Source organism: Neomonachus schauinslandi, chromosome 10, assembly GCF_002201575.2.
Source record: "Neomonachus schauinslandi chromosome 10, ASM220157v2, whole genome shotgun sequence".
NCBI classification, from domain to species: domain Eukaryota; kingdom Metazoa; phylum Chordata; class Mammalia; order Carnivora; family Phocidae; genus Neomonachus; species Neomonachus schauinslandi.
Genome location: NC_058412.1, coordinates 83,638,814 through 83,658,466, shown reverse-complemented (window position 1 = coordinate 83,658,466; position 19,653 = coordinate 83,638,814). Strand labels below are relative to the sequence as shown.

General features: G+C 44.9%; 1 protein-coding gene across 4 annotated transcripts in view; it reads right to left on the bottom strand.

The window, feature by feature from the left end:
- Positions 1 to 19,032, bottom strand: part of NCK2 (NCK adaptor protein 2) — a 147,729-nt gene extending 128,697 nt beyond the window's left edge. For 3 of the 4 annotated variants that reach the window (XM_021680320.2, XM_021680326.2, XM_021680322.2), the window contains exon 1: positions 18,988 to 19,032. The gene's annotated coding sequence lies outside the window, so the exon portion shown is untranslated. Of the gene's footprint in view, positions 1 to 12,080; positions 12,103 to 18,987 lie in introns of those variants that run through there. The other variant, XM_021680323.2, reaches the window with a different exon arrangement.
- Positions 19,033 to 19,653: the final 621 nt, after the last annotated feature.

Below are 19,653 nucleotides of genomic sequence, written 5' to 3'. Positions count from 1 at the left end.
GTCCGCTATAACCTCATTGTTCCTTCTCCCTTCTGCCTATACAAGTCTTCCATTTTGTACAGCTCCCTGAAGCTCCTTTCTGTCTGCAGGATGGGATGCTTCCCAGTTCACAAATCATTGAAGGAAGCCAATAAGATCTTTAAAAAACTGACTCACTTGAGTTTTGTTTTTTTAACACCACCATGAAGAGAAATAGCTATTCCTAAATATTCTATCAGTGCACCAAAATATAACGTTATAAAGGATCCCTTTCACAAAATACTAATTAGGTCATTGTTGACCTAATTAGTATTAGGTTGACCCAGGAAAGTCAAATTCCGTAAGTTACCTTACTGTTAGGCCTCTAAGCTTTTCTTAAACACCAAGTAGGCCATTTAGGCATTGACACTAGAGGTATCAAGTTAATAGCACATTACATTTGATTCGATGTATATGACGTATGTGGCAAAAATAAAATCAAAAGTCACCCAAGGGAATACAGAGTGGACAGGACATGAAACACAGGGAGGATCCGGGTGGAAAGGGTTAAACACTACCATCCTGGCACTGACGTGTGTGTGTACCCGACCTGGCTAACTTCACACATACGAGTGTCACGCACCCGGGCAAATACGCCCGGCCGTGGGAGGAGTTACACTTGACTACGTCAGGGTTCTCTTTGAGACCAACCTCACCCCTTCTCTGATTCCCAGTTTGGACCAGCTCTTTACAGGCAGCAGCAAAATGGAAGAAGGCAGCTCAGATCAGTTATTCCACAAATTTGAAAACTTTTAAAACTATTAACTCATAAATCATTACTCACTATAGATGGAAATAGTTTGTGGGGCCTCTGTGTGGCTCAGTCGGTTAAGCATCTGATCCTTGATCTCAGCTCAGGTCTTGATCTAGGGGTGGTGAGTTCAGGCCCCCGTGTTGGGCTCCACGATGGGCGTGGAGCCTACTTAAAAAAAAAAAAAAATTGTGGGAAAAATCCCTGCATGCCTATCAGGGGAAGGAAGGCCAAGGAACACAAAGGTTTGGGGCTTAAACTGAGGTTGGCCATGCTGTTCACCTGGAGACCCCCCTGCTCCCTGCTTTCTCTTATAGAGACCACCCTGATCAATGCCTGGTGGATAAAGACAAAGGGCAATACAGCACTAGAAAAAAAGAACAACTAAATGAAGTAAGAGAGGGAGAAAGAAATACATCAAGTTTGTCCCACTTTATGGTCACTCCCAGTACCACCCACAGCATAGCCATTTCCCAGCTGGGAAGAAGCACCCACATTCCCAGTCTCACGCTACTATCCCTGCACTCATCTTGCTCACCTTTCCCCACTTAATCCCCCGCCAATGCCCTCCCTTCATTCTTTTATTTTCTTTAAAAATCTTATTAAAGGGCTTACCATAAACGGGTTTCTACTATATCTTGAGCCAATTAGGAGAAATATCATAAAAACCTAATAAAGAAGGAGGGTTGCAGTTTCAGGGAGCCCTGCTTGGCAGCAAGAAAGTCTAAGAAAGTCTGACTATGGAGGAGTAAGAACGGCTTACACTTGTACACTGTATGAGTCACCTACTGCTAGGTATCAAATCACCACAAACTACGCAGGTTAAAACTACACACGTTTATTATTTGTTTCTGCAGGTCTGGAGTTTGAGCATGGCTTACCTGGGCTCTTAATTTGTTACTCAACAACGCACAGCTAATACGCATAATTAGACACACACACACACACACTCTGAACTGTACCTCTGGGAGGTGATCTGCCTGTTCTAGGTGTGGCAAATTTACTAAAAATATCTGCAACTCCTCCGAAAAATGTCTTCAGAGGTAACAGCAGCTTCATTCCCTCTCTCCCAAGTGGCCAGGGACCAAAGCAGGATAATCCATTTCTGTCACCCAGTTTATGCCCCAGACAAGGCTCCAATCTATTATTCACAAAAGCTAAATCCACCCTCAAAGGGAAGAGACATGCTACCGCTGAGCGGCCCACCAGCTAGAAAGTCAAGTTGGCGAGTTGGCAGCAGGGCCCAGCCTTGAGAATGACCATGTCGTTCTCAACCCATGAGCATGTGCAGAGTCCCTGACATTCAAGGACTGTTTTACACTAGGCCTGTTTTAAAGAACATGGTAGTCACTGTGTGAACAAATTCTAGTCCATTTGTTTTTAAACAGCAGTGATGCTGTTTTAGGATCTCTCGGAGATAAGGTCCTCTAGACTACACGAACTCAAAATGCCTCTACGGAGGGGCCACTGATACTTTTTCCAAAGCAGTGTCGTTTTGGGGACACTGACACTTCCACACTCCTGAAAACTGGTGCAAGCCTTTAGAAGGGCATTATGGCGACATATATCAAGAACCATAAGGATGTCCCCACCATTTCACTCTGCAACCCCTCTCTGAGGAACGGATTCTCTGGAAACAATTCAGTAGAAGAAACGAAATATGCTCAGAGATGCACACAGGCTCCTTATCTACTGGAGCAGACACTTAAATGACCAAGTCAGTAGGCTGTTTCTCCAAAGGACGGAACTTTCAACTCTTGGGGACATCACTCAACAAGAAAACAGTACAAAGATTACTAACAAAGGGGGGAAATGTTCCTATTAAGAACATAAAATTGTACAGATGGTTACAAATACTTACAAGGACGAATTCGAATTACAAATACAAAGTTTCTCTCTTGGGATAAGATTGCAGGAGGCATCTTCCTCTTCAGATACTATCTTTAAAAGTTAGTATGTCGTCTTTATCAGGAAAAAAAACTCCACCCCCCCAAAAAAAGAAAAATTAAAAGAAAAAACAGCCGTGCCAGGAAAGAGATGTCTCAGAAAGCTAGGTCTCGATATGGCATGTGAACGTTCAGTTCACCTCCTTTCAGACCTGGGGGACCTGCAAACCCCACCTGGGAAGAGCAGCGCAAGTGAGGAGGCTCAGTTGGCTTCCGGTGAGCCTTTCCCAACCGGAAGGGCGGGGCCCCTGAGTTTGGAGGCAGGTCGGTGACCGCTTCGGTGACCACACCTGGAAGTGGCGCAGGACGCAGGTGCCCGCCCCGGGGGATGCACGAGGCAGGGGAGGAGGCGTGCCCGCTCAAGTCCCAGCTCCGAGATGACAGATAGGGGAAGGCGGAAGACTGCCTGCCCGCAGGGCCATCCACCTGCACGCCCAAGGCAAAGCGGGTGACTTCAAAGGTCACCATGCACGTGTGCAAACAGAACACGCCCCCATGAAAACAGAGAGGCTGTCAGGACTAACACTCGGATAAATCACTTAGCTTCTCTAAAGGGCTGGCTTCATCTGTTACACGGGGATAAGGGCAGCCTGGAAGGTGGTGGTGAAGAGCAAACAGGTCACTGTATGAAATGTAAAGTGCTCAATAAATAGTAGCGACTGTCACATTAAGACTTCAGGAATGTTCCTCCACACGGTCCATCATTTTATGGCAATTCCCAGCAGCTAGTATTTATAATCCTATGTACAGGGAAGCACAGTGCAAGCCATGCACACACCAGTTCTTCTTCCAAAATGTTTTTTATAGCGTATTTCTGTGAAACATGGGGTCAAAACTCCAGAAACCATTTTACCACAACACCACTGCGAACCAAAAAGTCCAACTCTTTTATGCAAGAGATTTTTAAAAGTCATCAACATTTTCCCAATGCTGGTCGTTACTATAAAACCCCAGGTACCAAATCCACAACCCACCCCCATCACTCTATTCGGATCAAAAATCTGAGAACATTATTTATATTCGCTTTTCTTCTAGCTAGTAAACTGAATATATATTTTCCTACCTTGACAATTTAAATGATTAAATTTACAAAAACAATGATTTAGGCTTCTTATCTAATTTTTTTTTAAAGATTTTATTTATTTATTTGAGAGAGAGAGAATGAGAGACAGAGAGCACGAGAGGGAAGAGGGCAGAGGGAGAAGCAGACCCCCTGCTCAGCAGGGAGCCCGATGCGGGACTCGATCCCGGGACTCCAGGATCATAACCTGAGCCGAAGGCAGTCGCTTAACCAACTGAGCCACCCAGGCGCCCGGCTTCTTATCTAATTTAAGTAAAATTCTTTTTTTTTTTTTTGGTTTGGTTTTTCGCAGAAAAAAAAATATAGGGGCGCCTGGGTGGCTCAGTCATTGGGCATCTGCCTTCGGCTCGGGTCATGATCCCGAGGTCCTGGGATCAAGCCCCGCGTCGGGCTCCCTGCTCTGCAGGAGGCCTGCTTCTCCCTCTCCCACTCCCCCTGCTTGTGTTCCCTCTCTCGCTGTGTCTCTCTCTGTCAAATAAATAAATAAAATCTTTAAAATATATATATATGTGTGTGTGTGTGTGTGTGTATATATATATATATATTTTTTTTTTTAGCCCACTTGGGAGATGTTCTGTCATCACTGCAGGGCTGGAAAGAGTTCTGCCAGGCAACAAAATTAAATCACTTTTCTGCAAGGCCTGTGCAGACCATCTCTGGCCAGAGGGCTAGGGCCCAGCAGCTGTATCCTCCTCAGACAGAAGAGCACCTGGTCCCCGAGAGGTGTTGCCCTCCTGTGCACACCCACCCACCCCCAAGTCAGGCTGGTGAGGCCTCGGGACTCCTCCTCACGATGCTTCCAAATGGTTTTCATTTTATGCAGTTGTATTAAAGCAGAGTTATTAAAATATTATTTAAAAAACACATTTGAGATATTGTAAGTTATGTGCTACTTTATTAACTCACTGAACAAAAAAGGGTGTCGCGGCAGATCTAGAAACCACCATAATTTCAAAGGAATGATAAGAGTAGCTCGAATTTCAACATATCTGCAACCACTCTGATGCAGTTATGAGAACCCCAGTCATTTCTGTGAGGACCGTGAATGTCAAGGGTTGTGTGATCTGCATTTGCAATGGAAGGAAATACTAAATTTCAGTTAAAAACTAGTGAAAATAAAAATAGAAGTTTTCCCCACCTCATGTGCTTGGACCCCCCCCCCCAAAAGTCCCATCCGCTCACAAACAGGGCCCCTGGGTCAGGATTCCCACTTTGGGGAGTCACTTGGAACTTCACATTACGCCATGACCCCAGGCCATCGGATTCAGCAAATACCTGGAGTCCAGACTTGGGCAAGGGGGCTGCTGGAGGGACCTTTTAGAGCAGAGGGCTCTTTTGTTGCTGAGAATAACAGGAAGGCCTACTGATGTGGGGGCGCAGCCCAGGACCTCGACCCAGCCCCCAGTCTGATGCTCTGCCTACTAGGTGTGACCCATTTCCTTGAGCAAGGCCTCTGCCAGCTTGAGAGCTGGAAAAAAGCTTCAGAGATCACTTTGTTCAATGCCACTCTTACATATGGAAACTATGCTCTCAAAAATCTCCTGTATTATAAAGAAAACCCAAGACTGGCCAATTGGGCAGAAATACTGCCCTTAAATGTTTTCCAACAAAGTGCAAGTCCTCGTTTTCGAGTGATTCTTCTACACGTGGCCGCCAAAACCTCACAAAAATTGGGTCAAAACAAAAATTTAGTAAAAATGACAAGATTTCTTAAAAATTAGAAATCCGCAGGTCAAAACAGAAACCATAAGTTATACGTTGAACACAGACGCATGGATTTAAAAGGAAATCATGTTCAAAGAAACTGCTGCAGATGCTCTTATCCAGTCAATTTTAATAAATAAATGCACTAATACAAAGTATATTTGTGTGAATGAGTACAATTGAATCTCTCTGGTCCGTGTTGCTCTGGGGAGAGCGGAACAGTAGGAAGACTTCCACCCCCTACCCTCAAATCCTACCACTGCTGTGGGAGAGAGGAGGCATAAAAAGGAAAGTGAATGGGCTCCTGACCTTAACTCTGACCCTTTCTGCACCCAAGAGAAAGGTCAATCACTCTTCTCACTCTGGAGAAAGATTCTCTAGAACCTTCGGTCAGTCGCTAGGGAAAAAAGGGCCCTCCCAGGGCCCCTGCCACCCCAAGCCAGCTTCTGAGCCAACTCCCACCTGGGCCCAGACCTCTGCTCATACACATACCCGGAGCTGTATCACAGTACCTGGGCAGGCGGGAAGGGCCACCAGCAGCAGACTCTGGCGGCGTCTACTGCAGGAGCTCCCTCCGCACTAAGCACCTCCTCCAACAGGAGAAGCCACTTCAGGCCACTGCCTCCCCCTGCAATCAGGGATCGCCTAAGAGATAGATGGCCACTGCACAGCAAGAGGCATCAGGCACACAAGGAGACCATGAGCATCTGCTGGCCATTCTTTTTTTTTTTTTTTTTTAATTTATTTGACAGAGACAGTGAGAGAGGGAACACAAGCAGGGGGAGTGGGAGAAGGAGAAGCAGGCTTCCCGCCGAGCAGGGAGCCCAATGCAGGGCTCAATCCCAGGACCCTGGGATCATGACCTGAGCCGAAGGCAGATGCTTAACGACTGAGCCACCCAGGCGCCCCCTGCTGGCCATTCTTATTTGCCCAAACTTGGACCACGTCCACAGGCCACCCCCACCATCACACAGTCCCCCTCGCTTGCTCTCATGGGCACACACATACGACAAGAGCCTTTTCAGACAGGCCTGGGCATTTGAGGGCCGCCCTCCTGCGGCCAGGCTGACCCTTCCTGCAGGGCCCACGGTTTGTAACTGCACTACTTCCCCTCTGCTGGAGCTCTGAGGGCCTCACGCTGAGGCAAGACTGACCTTGCATTTACAAAGTGAACCACTTAGACAGGCTACCCAGAAGGGGCTAAAACCATGGGGGTGATCAGGCCAGAGGCCCTCTGCAGGGAAGACATGGGACTAGAAGCTACTGGCAGGAGAGAGGGTTCAAATGGTAATACAGAGCAGTGGTTCTCCACCTTGAAAATGCTTCAGAACCACTGGGGCAACTGGTTCAACAGGAAGAATTCCAAAACCAGCGCTTCCCAGGAGACTCAGGCAGTGCGGCCAGAGCAGGCCCCAGGCATCTGTGTTCCTAATACGTGCCCCAGGACCATGTTCTAGAAACAGGGCAGCTCCTATCTTCCCTCCCCTGGAACAGCACCAAGGGCAGAGCCGCAAGGCCCCTGCGACCACTGAAAACCTTCCTCCCTCAGAGAAAATAAATCTCCCATGCAGAATTCCAAATAACTATTGGAAATGCACCTCTTTGAGGAGGTAGAATTTAACTGCTGTTTAAGTGACTTCCTCCCAAAATCTACAGTATGGACAGTGGAAAAACCAATTAAATTTACAGTGGGGAAGCCTGCAAACACCACTTCAGCCAGGGGATCCAGGTCAAGAGCAACAGTGCCAAGTCACATTGACAGTATGTACCACTGAGACAAGGCACTGAAAATGGCACTTGACCTCTGACCTCCATGATCTTCCTCCCCGAAACCTGTAACTCCAGTCTAATCATAAGAAAAACAGCCGAAAAATCCCAACTGAGGAATGTTCCACAAAACACCTGATTGGTATTTCTCAAAACTGTACAGGTCATCGAACCAAGAGCCTGAGAAACTGTCACAGCCAAGAGGAACCTCAAGAGACACGAGGACTAAGGGTCATGTGGAATTCTGGGTGGGATCCAGAAAAAGGACATTAGGTAAGAGTTAAGAAAATCCAGGGGCACCTGGGTGACTCAGTCGTTAAGCATCTGCCTTTGGCTCAGGTCATGATCCCAGGGTCCTGGGATCGAGCCCCGCACCAGGCTCCCTGCTCAGCGGGAAGCCTGCTTCTCCCTCTCCCACTCTCCCTGCTTGTGTTACCCCTCTCACTCTCTCTCTCTCTGTCAAATAAATAAATAAAAATCTTTAAAAAAAAAAAAAAAGAAAATCCAAATCAAGTATGGACTTTAGTTAACAATAATGTACCAATATGATCTTAAGAATTTTTTTGTAAATCTAAAACTATTCTAAAATTAGGGGCACCTGGCCGGCTCAGTTGGAAGAGCATGTGACTCTTGATATCAAGGCTGTGAGTTCGAGCCCCAGGTTGGGTATACAGATAAATAAACTTTTTAAAGCTTTAAAAAATTATTAAAACTTCTCAAATTAGAGGTTTATTTAAAAATATATATGTACTATACATAAATACATATATGCAAAGCAAAACATGGACGACTTTCAAGAATTACAAACTATACTTTGGACAAGTGGGTAAAAACCGGAACGAACAAAAGGAGATAAACATACCCAATTAGCTTAACACAATAAAATAAGATTATTACATGGTTGGAACTCAGTACAATTTTTGTGCTGTTCTTCAAACAGAGAGCACACTATATGTACTTGAATATGTAAGATAATAGACTACATAAGTTTGTAAACAACAACAAAAAACTTCCTCCCTTGAATGAGATCCAGAACTAACTAATTGAACATACATTAAATTCTCTCCTACTCAGGCCCCCAAGAGCCAGGAATCGATGTATTCTAAGCAATCTTTAAAAGTGCATCGCATAACTCATATCTCAAGTTACACTCTCATTATTCTCAAATTAAGTTAATTTGAGCACTAAGCATTAATTACAGTGTATCACAAATTAATTACAGAATAACATAAAAACTATTTTCCACTAATCCACATCATCAAAAGTGAAATGTAAACTGGTTCCGTATGAAATGGAAGACAAATCACTGATTATGGTTTTAATTGTTTGGAATGCCAGCATTAAGTTATTTCCATACGCTAACCAGAACTAGAACAGAAACACCCAAATCAGCCCACGTTTAGAAATTAGTTTCATACCAACATGCTGTCAAATGGCACATTGATTCGAGTATGAGATAAAGCAGAAGTCAACAATCTGAAACACTGCATTTAAAATATACAAAAGAACATCTATAACAAAGTAAGAAAGAGTTCAAGTTTCAAAGGAGACACACTTCAAACTAGACTATCAGTAGGATACAAAATAAGCCTGGGAAATGTCTGGCCAGGAGTGGTTTATAATATTCATTACTAACCCAAGTGAAATAATAATTTGACTAAATAAATCTTTTCTAGATTAAAATGTAATGGCACAATGCATTTATGCCATTATCAATTTAAAAAAAAAATGAGTAAGGAAGTATAGCGTGCTACCCCATGCCAACATTCCTTTAAAAGCACCGAAAAGTAGCTTTACCAATTTTTAAGAGCTAAAAGTCTCAGGCAAATAAACAACATATAAGTAGAGTTCACATTCTCTGAAAATTATGGACTAGCTGACCCCCCAAATCAAGTGTTCATTCTAAGCAAACGGACGGCCTGCGCCTCAGCCAGGCCCTGCGAGAACAGTGGCCATCCTGGGAAGTGGGAACGGCATGCTGGCCCAGCTGTGGTGGTGACAGAGATCGACAACTGGCAAGTGGGACCATCTCTGCTCTGCCGGCATGCCACGGTCCCTGGGGCCGCCTGCAGAATGAAGAGTTCCTGAAGATCTCAAAGAAAACCTTATCCTTCCCTGGAATACTTGCAATGAGGTCTACCTGGCCTTGGGGACTTCCCCTGCATCTCTCCTTGTAGCCCCTCCAGGACTCCACACAGAGGTGACAAACAGTCATTTTATAGACTAGTTAGTTAGCTGGGACAAGAGCTGAGTGGGAACCCGTGAAGCCATATCCCACTGGCTTAGAAGCTCCCTGAGGGCGGGTTTTTGTATCCAGAGCACGTGGCACGAAAGTGCGAGGTGTGTGACAATGTAGCTAAGCGAAACTGGGGCCAGCAGTCCAATCTGTAGGTCAGATCGGGATGAATAACGCAGCCTTTTCCACACCTGCACACACGTGCCTTTGCGGTCCTCAAACCCGATTCACAAAGAAAGGAAGAGCAACAAAACTGACCACAGAAGTCAGCTCATGCCACCCTCCTTTGGAAGAAACGTCTGAAAAGGCGTGGTAAGGTTCAAATTTTTAAACAGGGAGCAGAAGGCCTGTACAAGGTCTTCAAAAACAGGAGCACTAAAGCCTTGTTTCACAGACGACAAACAGAGGTTGGGAGGTTACAGATTCACTGCACAACCTGAGCCAAATTAGCAGCAGGTGGAAAGGAGCCTAAAGGAAGCAATATTTTTGCAGTTCAAATCTAGACTAGCTCTTAATGAAGTTCAGGATGACACAGTGTTATTCCAGCTCCTATTATAATTAAAAGTCAAGAAGTCACTGCTTAAAGGCCAACATTTTATTTTGAGAGAGGAGACATACATGACAAAGCCTGAAGGAAATCCAGGGTCCGCGGCTCCAGATTCAAGCAGCTCACACACACCCCAGACCCACTGCACTGCTGAGAGCGTGGGCCTGGGGGGGGGCTTCTCTCGGCCACTCACAAGACCCCTGGGGGCCAGTCACTGCCCTGTAACCCGCACTTTCCTCATTTACACAGTGGCTTAGTGACATTATTTGCCTCCCTCCACCCAGGCTGGAAGAATCAAATGATACCGAGCCTGGGCAAAGAACAATTAGATATGTTACATTGTTTTAGAGCCCATAGCTAGAATGTTTTCTGTCCAAAGAGTCACTAGTGACTTTTCAGAGGTCCTTCTCAGTCCACTGAGGATGGGAGCATTTTGGAAAAGAAAAGACTCATTGTACTTTTAACGATCTTCACCATGAGAAATTCAAAAACTTAAAAAGTGCTGATTTTGTGTTTATCCCCATAACTGAACAGGAAGAAGATAAGCAACAAAGTAAAAAGAGCAGTATAACAGGAAGTGATTTATACAAAACAGATCTAGATAAAGCCAGGGAAATTTCTAATTGACAGGCCTCTTAATTCCTGGGATTATCAGACTTTGTCAAGTGGGAGCCTCAGTCTAAAGAAAAAAAAGTATGGACATCAACATCAGATTCCAGGCTAGCTAATAGGCAGCTCAGCCACTAACCTAGACAGAGACTAAAAGCCAAATTATAATTTTCTCTTTCCATTTCCCTGGATAAGGTCTAATTTGTGGTATTTTCATTCGCTCTCCCCTGAAGAGTTTATTTTTCGGAGCTATACGAAGATGGGAGTGAAACATTTGAAAGGTAACAGATGTGACCAGCTCAAAGATTATCAGGTTGAACCTAGAATCTTATGAACTTTGGTAATAACAACAACAAAAAAACTTTTTTTCCTATGGACAGTCACCAACTGAAAGGATTCTGAGCTATGTAAACAGATTTTGAGTGGACCAACCTCTGAAAACTGATCACTTATTAAAAGCAATTGAGGGAGAACCTGGGTGGCTCAGTCGGTGAAGCGACCAACTCTTAGTTTCGGCTCAGGTCATGGTCTCAGGGTCCTGAGACTGAGCCCATCGTCGGGCTCCGTGCTCAGCAGCGAGTCTGCTTGAGATTCTCTCTCGATCTCTCTCTCTCTCAAATAAATAAATGCAATTGAGAAGGGACCCCATTATTTTCTTGTAAGTGGACATTCTAAGGGGAGTATGTTTTTATCACAGTTCAGCCAGATTTCAAAATGTTTCCTAAAAAATCAACATTTTATACTTATATGGTCCAAATATGTCGAAGTAGAAAATTTGAAAAGCAATGTATGCCATATTTTACCACAAACAGTATTACAGATAAACTGTGGTTAAGTCAGTTATATTCAAGTAGGTTTCCCCTTTATATAACTACTAAGATGAATAAATAGTGTCTAACTCTCTAAATAGATATTTTTCATGTTTATAGAAATGGATGAAAAAAATGATCTCCGTATGGACAACTATGTGAAAAAATACATGTGCCACTAATTTAAGGGTTTAAGTCAAGTAGAGAAGCATTCACTGACATCAAGGTTGCTGAAATACTGAAATTCTGGGCCAGTTAATTTTCTGTGATGGGGGCTGTCCTGTTATGTTGCAGGATGGTTAGCACACCCCTGGCCTCTACTCACTAGACACGAGGAGCGCTCCCCAGTCAAGATAATTCAAAAGTGTCTCCAGACATTGCCAAATGTCCACATGGGCAAAATCACCCCCAGGTGAGAACCACTCACCTATATATAGGACTGGAGGTTCAAGTCTCAATGAAGTTTTTTAAAATACTAACAATCAAAAAAAGGTATTTCTCTATTCGCAAAAGTGCATGGCTTTTATTTCTCAATCCATACTTAACAGCCAGTAAGATCCGAAAATGGATGGGAATTTACACGTACTAATGTGCATTATGTTGCAAACATACCTTCTTCCTTCAACATGTAGCCCTCACCGGCGGGACACACGGAGAAAAAGAGGAGCTGCCTCTCTTCGTTGGTAGATGGAATCAGCTTTCGTGACCAGCGCTGAGTGCTGGCACAATCAAGTTTAAGCCTCGATGTATTCAACACCTAAGCGTTCACCTGTGATACATAAGTGAGCTTCAGTTCCACCCAGGCATGCTCTGAAATGGAAATTATGACAGCCTAGTGTGTGTGATCCCCACTCCCCTTTTTCTTTTTTAGAGGATTAATGGCAATGTTTGTTTACAGTCGCCACTGGGTCTTATCTCCTGAACCATACAAAACAGACCAACTAAGAAAAGTAGGGGAAGGCACTAAAGCAGGACAGAGGGCTTAATAAAGGGGTAGCGGGGGCAGCTTCGAACTACAAGCTAGGGATGGCCCAGGAAGGCCATACCGGAAGCATATAAAGGAAAAAACCATCAGAGGGCAGGTATGGAGACAGATGGAAAACAGACTTGAAGATAAAGGGTCAGGATGGCGGTGTACATTAAGTCAGTCACATGCAAAGGTGTGAAACACGGAGGGGAGAACCAAGAGAATGTAAAGAAAAATCTACTTTTCTGTCTTGCCAGACTCTATTCCTAAATAGGTTTTTTTTTAAGTGGTTTGATGAAAATTCACTCTTCACCTATATCAAATTTCCTGAAACCGTCTCTAAAATAACTCCCTGAATCCCTTGTTATTTCTTGATCTCTTAAAAATTCTCAAGCAGTTTGCAGTTTTTAATGGCAATGTCCCCAAGCTGGCTTCCCTCACCCAGAGCAGAAAGAGGGCTGTTTATCACCCATTCAGACCTCTCCCCATCACCCCCACCCAACACCAATAGACTTGCAAACAGGGAAACAAGCTTTTAAAGTGATCGTCCTTAAAATGGACACGGCTGCCAAACACTCTGCTCTTCTCTTCTGCAGCCCGACTCGTAAATGACATAATTAAAATATTTGTTGACTTGCAGACGTCCTTAAATATTTAGCCAAAATTCATAAGATATTAAACTGAGGCACATCCTCTAAGGAAAATCAATGTCGACAATGATGGGCTTTGTCTGATAAGACAGCCACCGGCACCTTCTAGGCATCTCACTGTGACCTCAGCTTCTTGTAACATTTCTTACTAGTCGGCCACCCCCACAGCTGCTGGGAGAATTATTAAGCTTGTTTAAGTAAATAAATCTTTGCCGCTACTCCTCCTGGAACATGCTACATACAGAGCTGGCCACAGGAGAAACAGCCTGACTGCAAATCTAAGCCTGTGAATTCAGAGAAGCTGCCCAAGGTGTAGTCCATCCGAAACCACTGTGTTCCCGGGTCTTGGGACAGACATACAGACACCTCCCCCAACAGAGACACCAGACTCTTGGTTCTATCTCGGTTCTACCCACTAGAAGGCCAGCCAACGCTCTGACAGCCCCTAAGAAGAGGATTTGGTGTGTTGGGCTCCAGGGCTCCAAGCACCTCCCTACCTACCTTCTCTTTTACTACACAGGAACTCATTAAGAAGAAACAGCTGCAGCTGACAGTGGCCTCCCAAAAGGCATCCCAACAATACAAGGGCTCAGGAGCTAGGTGGAGGAGCAAGAGAATCGTCAGGTCCCTCCTCAGTCCCCAGACCCACCACACAGCCACATATGAAGGGACCAGGTGCACAGACCTGCACCACAGTGCCTAGAGGCAGGCTTGCAGGCCACTCTCGAATTGCAATGCTGTTATTACCCAATGCAGAAACCTCCTCACTCACCCCCTCACCCCCCCCTCACTCACAGGTGTCCTATTACAAACCCCACCGTGCTGGTTCTCAATGTGAGGCGCCCATCCCAACACAGGTCACCTGGTTCATTCTGGACCTTCTTTTCTCAGCCAAGCAGTGGAGGAAGCCCCGAGCTGGGGAAGGACCTAACGAATAGAGTCACCTAGGAACTGAGCAGAAAAGGGCATCCTCACTCCAGACCTTTGTGTCAGACCCTCTGCGGTGGGTCCAGCCACCTGAGTTTTAAGGCCAGCCCTCCAGGGATGCTGATGCCCATCTCAGAGCTGGCGAGTTTGCCCACTTGAGGAGCACCAGCCTACAGGACACGGCAAGGAGAGGCTAGGAGGAGAAGCAAGGCCAAAGGTGCTCAGTCATGATCCCCTGTGACCCTGCACAGCTAACCTTCCCCGGCCATGAGAGCGGAGGCTCTAACTATTCGTTACGTCCTTCCCAAGCTCGGGGCTTCCTCCACTGCTTGGCTGATGAAGGAAGTTCCAGAATGAACCAATATCCAGGCTCCACTCTTTATCAATGGTTTTCCATCAATGTTTCTCAAATCTTATACCTAATAAAAGCTTATGGTTCTGTTTACATATTTTCAGATACATCTTAATGAAGAGATGGTGGCCTAGCTTCGTGGATAAGAGCAGAGACCCCAAAGTCAGCCTGAGTTTGAGTTCCAGACCTGCGGTTTGCTAGCTATGGAAACTTCAGCAAGGTAACCTGCTATTTCTCTGTACCCTTATCTATGAGGATAAAAACAGGAAGTGTCTTGACACTTTTGAGAGGATTCAAGGAGTTACTACTTTGTATGAAGTGCTTAGAACAGTAATTGCAGTGTGTGATTGTGTGTGTGTCTGTGTGTGTTCATGGATAAACTAATCACTAAAGAAAATACGATTTTAGCTTTTGTACTTATAAATCAAGTACTTAACATCCATCAGAAATATGTTGAATCCTAATACCCAAAAGCTATTTTAAATTGGTAATTTAACCTCTAGAATCCAAAACACATTTCAAAATCTTTGTAAAATATACAAAGTATTTTAATTACATGTAATCGAATCTGACTTTAGTACTCTAAAATTGAGTGCATGAGATATCACATTATTCCCTATAACCACCCAGATTACACCTTTCCCACTCAGGAATAATAATAATTGCCATTACTATTATTCTAACTTGTTCCACTCTGTCTTTTTAGCTATCTCAATTTTAGAACGTACAGAATAAAGGAAGCGGCAATCATGAGAAGTCTATCCACCTGCACTCCGCGATATGGCAGTCACTAGCCTCACGGGGCTTCTGGCCACTCCAAAGAAAGAAGGAACGTGATGCGCCCTCAATGCAGAATACATGCCCGATTTCAAAGACTGCACACAAAGAAAACAATGTAAATTATCTCACTTATAAGGCTTTACACTGATTACACGTAGAAAAAAAAATATTTCAGATCTCTTGGGTAAAATAAAAAATATTATAAAAATTGATTTTTTTTATTTTTTACATTTTTTTACATAATTTTACAAAATTTACATAATTTTTAACGTGGCTACATTGAAAATTATGTCCGTGGCTCCCATCTGTGGCCCACAGTAGATTTCAACAGAACAGCACTGCTCTTGATAATTAGTTCAAAGGGTATCTGCAGGGACACACGCCACAGGAGGGCAGACACACAGGACGTTCTGCACCCACGCTCTCCTCCTCCCACAGGGGCATGCACAGTTCTGAGGTGCAGAGCTAGAGGTATGCATGACGCCACCGGTATAAGGGGTAACAGGGAATCAACTCCAACGGACAGAAGTCTTTGAAACGAAGGTGATTATAAACTTCGGTACTGTTACCACAGTTAGCAAAGTGCCATTCAGGGTCCAGCCACCGATGACTGCAGTGGTTCAGGGTACGGGGCAGAGTCATTCTGTGGGCAGAAAAGAGAGGGCACACAAGGACACAGCTGGAAGGTGCCCTTCCACAAGCCAGGACTGATTTGGCCTGCCCTTTGATCTCGGACTTCCCAGCTTCCAGACGTGTGAGAAATAAATTTCTGTTGTGCCCCCAGCCTGTGCGGTTCTGTTACGGCATCCAGAGCAGACTGATACACACAGTAAGCAAGAACAAGCACACTTCAACTTGCAGACGCTTTCCAGGGTAATGCTGGCTCCTAGCAATGAATCGAGGACAAAAGCTTAACTCAAACTGCTCACTGAAACAGTCTGCCCTGAAACGGCTCACCTTCAAAGAGTCTACTCACACAGAGACTTTGCTCCCACCTGCCACACGGCAAAGGCATCCACGCAAGGTCTGTCATGCTCTGCATCCTTAGTGCGACGTGCTAGCAGATCAGCAGCCTTACAAAAACATCTATCCAGCACCCTTCCGGGTTCCCCAGCTACTGCCTGCTTAGCCACACAGCTAAGGGCCACAGGGCTCTCCAACGGGACGGACTTACCCTCAAGTTCAAGCTCTGTCCTCCTTGGTACTGGCCCTGAGCTCTAGTGTCCTCACACAGAAATAAGGGCCAGAGCCCATTTTACTGTGTTATTTCAAATATGAAACAGGATGGCACATGTGGAAAGCAATTTGTAAACTATAAATTAACATACAAGTATTAACACCGATTATTTCTATCTGCCTATGGCACTTTGGATCTTCATTAACCACTGACCAGCAGAACTATCAAGAGGAAACTGCAATATTTCAATTCAGAATGTACTTGAAGCTTCTTCTCTTAAAAACATGAAAAATACAAAGGGGACAAAAAAGTAAGGTGGAGCCAACGAGCCCACTGACCAAGCCAGGATAACAAAGGCTTCACCTCGAGTTTCCAGTTCATGTTGGCACACACAATCCACTGAAAAGCATATGGAGCCAAACCTCCAGGTGGTAATGCAACTGGGTTTGTTTTTTGTTTTGCTTTTTGTTTGTTTTGTTTTGTTTTTTGAGTTTAGCTGCAGGACTAGAAATGATTCATTTGACCAAGAATTTACCAACTAGAGAGGCCACCAGACCAAATTCGCCCATTGTCTGGACATCCTGGGGCCAAAACCTTCCACAATGTCACAGGTTCTGAGCAGAGGTACAAAAATCCTGGCGATCTTTTATTACTCACATCTCAGTGGGAACCTAGAACCCTAATAACTCGACAGACTCAGAACTCAATATTCATGTGTTTAGTCAGTATTTGCTGGGAACCATGTGTATAAGGTATGAACATAAGAAACCATAGGGCAGATTGTAACATGTGTGCGCACGTGTTTGGGGGGGGGTTATAACTTGCTAATGTTGATTACACCTTCAGAAATAGACATACTTTGGGATCTGTTCAAAGTAAAATGCAGGAAAAGAAAGAACAGTCTAATTTTTAAAACTGTGTTACTAAAGTGGCCTAAAGAAATAGGAAACTATTTTTACTTTAGCTGCATACTTTTGATAACTGGTTAAAGGCTGTCTTGACCTCCTTCTAAGTTGCCTGAACTCAAGCATTTAACAACATACATGATAGCATTTTTTTAGCGTAGGCCCTTTGAAAACATGCCATGAAGGGTTTCCATCACTCATCTGAAGAAAGAGAAACAATTTGGAAGCGCCATTTGCTGTCCCTCTGGATGGGAAAACTAATTCCCTAAGCCTCTGGGGTGAGTCGTGGGGAGTTTCCAGTTCATTTGTGAAAAAAAAGTTCAGCTTACTAGTTTTCCCAAACATTGTCCACTGCCCTCCCCTGCAGATCCAGCAAGCAATTTTCAGCTCCTCAGCTAGCCAGCCTCATTCTGAATGATGGAGAACCATGTCCCCGAGACCCCCCCAGCGCACGCTGCAAGTCAGTCTGGGCTGTTAGAAGCATGTGTATCCCAGAGAGCAACACAGCCTCATTTAGCCAGGGCAAATTAAGCTAATGCAACTTATCAAGTAAAGGACTCCAGGTTATTTCAGGCAATCAGGGAGTCTTTACTGTATTTCAAAACGTTATTGAGTTTGTGCGCATGTAAGGAAGATTTCCGGTGTATTTAATATGGATGATAATGCCTTTCTCAAATACTATGTACATTAAGATCTGCTGTTGGTTGGAAAACCTCAATAATCCCCAAATGCAAATGACAGGGCAGGGTCACAGATTTCAGGGAAGAAGAGAATTTAAGCATATAGCATGCAATAAAGCAAAACTCAAAGCCTGGGAACTGAGCACAGCTATTAGAAATGCGCCTTACACAAGCCCCACCCACTTAAAAGGGGTCAGTTTAGGGGCACCTGGCTGGCTCAGTTGGCACAGCATGGGACTTCTGATCTCGGGGTTGTGAGTTCCAGCCGCACATTGGGTGTAGAGATTACTTACAAATAGAACATACATACATACATACATACATAAATGGCCCATTTCTCCACAAGTGGGCAGAGGTGGGTGATGGAGCGGTCAGTTCTACCGGTGGTGATCTGCCACCCAATTTCATCCTAAATTCCATGATCAATACCGTAGTGTGTTTAGGTAGCAGCTGAGAAGCTCTGAGCCCAGGTGAGGCCTACCGGACAGCAGAGTCAAGCACCTCCACAAGCTCTGCACTGCTTAAACTTCTCAGTTTCAGCCTCCAAGTCGCTGCAGCCAGAAGACCACAAACATCCGGCCTTTTTCTCCCATCAAAAGTACATCTAACCAACCTCAGGGGAAGAAATAATTAAGGTAGGATTTTCCCTTGTTGGTCACTGCTTCACCAGCATGGTTAACACCTATTTCTTGGGAAATCCCTGTTCCAAACACCTACATCAGCAGCCCCACCTCCCAGTTAAGCCCATTTCCTCTCCATGCATCCACTAAATACCACCATTCTCTTTCTATACATATAAACGCCGCACATGCTTGAATCCTGTTAATTTACCCATCTATCTAGGAACACCTGGTAAGCTCATCAGGAGAGTGTTGGGAAGCAAAGTTTCTGTTTCCGTAAGTTAAAGTAGCCCTCGTTAATTTCAGTTCCATTCATTTTAAGACTTGAAAAGCACGGGGGCTAACAATATCAAATGAAATGGTATGAAACACACCCGAATTACTCTCATTCCTACCCAAATCCCTTCCCAGAAGCCAGGAGAAGCCAAGGCTGGGCCTGAACCAGGAAGGGCCTCTCCTACCTGCAGGTCCTGGGCTAAGTCAATGCCCACTGGCCTCTGTGGTTCAGTTTCTGTTTGGGCCAACGGAACGAGGGGGCCTGCAAGATTTTTAGGTTGCTGGGGCCCAGCACTGGGGCCTGCTCATCCCATTATGCAGACACAAACTTGGCAGATTCAACCTTAAACCTGTTGGCAAAATAAACAAAACCAAATAAAGGGGAAACCGCCGACCGGAATTGTCTGAAGTGACAGAGGCCCACTACACTCGCTCCTGCTTTGTCCCTGAAGCTGTTACAATGCTAAAGTCAGGTGCCTGAGGTTCATCAGTCAATGACCTCCCCACCCCTCCAGCCCCACCCCCCCCACCCGCATCCCGCGCGGACCTTCCAGGGCGATCCTTATTGTCTACAAATTAAAGCGTTTTGCAAATTAGATACCTCCACACAATGCCACGCTAACTGCGCTCACAAGGGAGTTACCTCCAGTGCCTTAAAAATCACACACCGAATTCTTCCAGAACCACTTGGTGGTTAAATCGCCCTGAATAAACCAAGAGGGCAGAGCGATGTGAGAAACTTTCTTTCAGGTGGCTGTAAGAGAGTCACGTAAATCTGGGACAGGACGCAGAGCCTGGAACCCATCACAAAGCGCCCCTCGCCCAGGCGAGGATCTCCTTTATGCGATGTG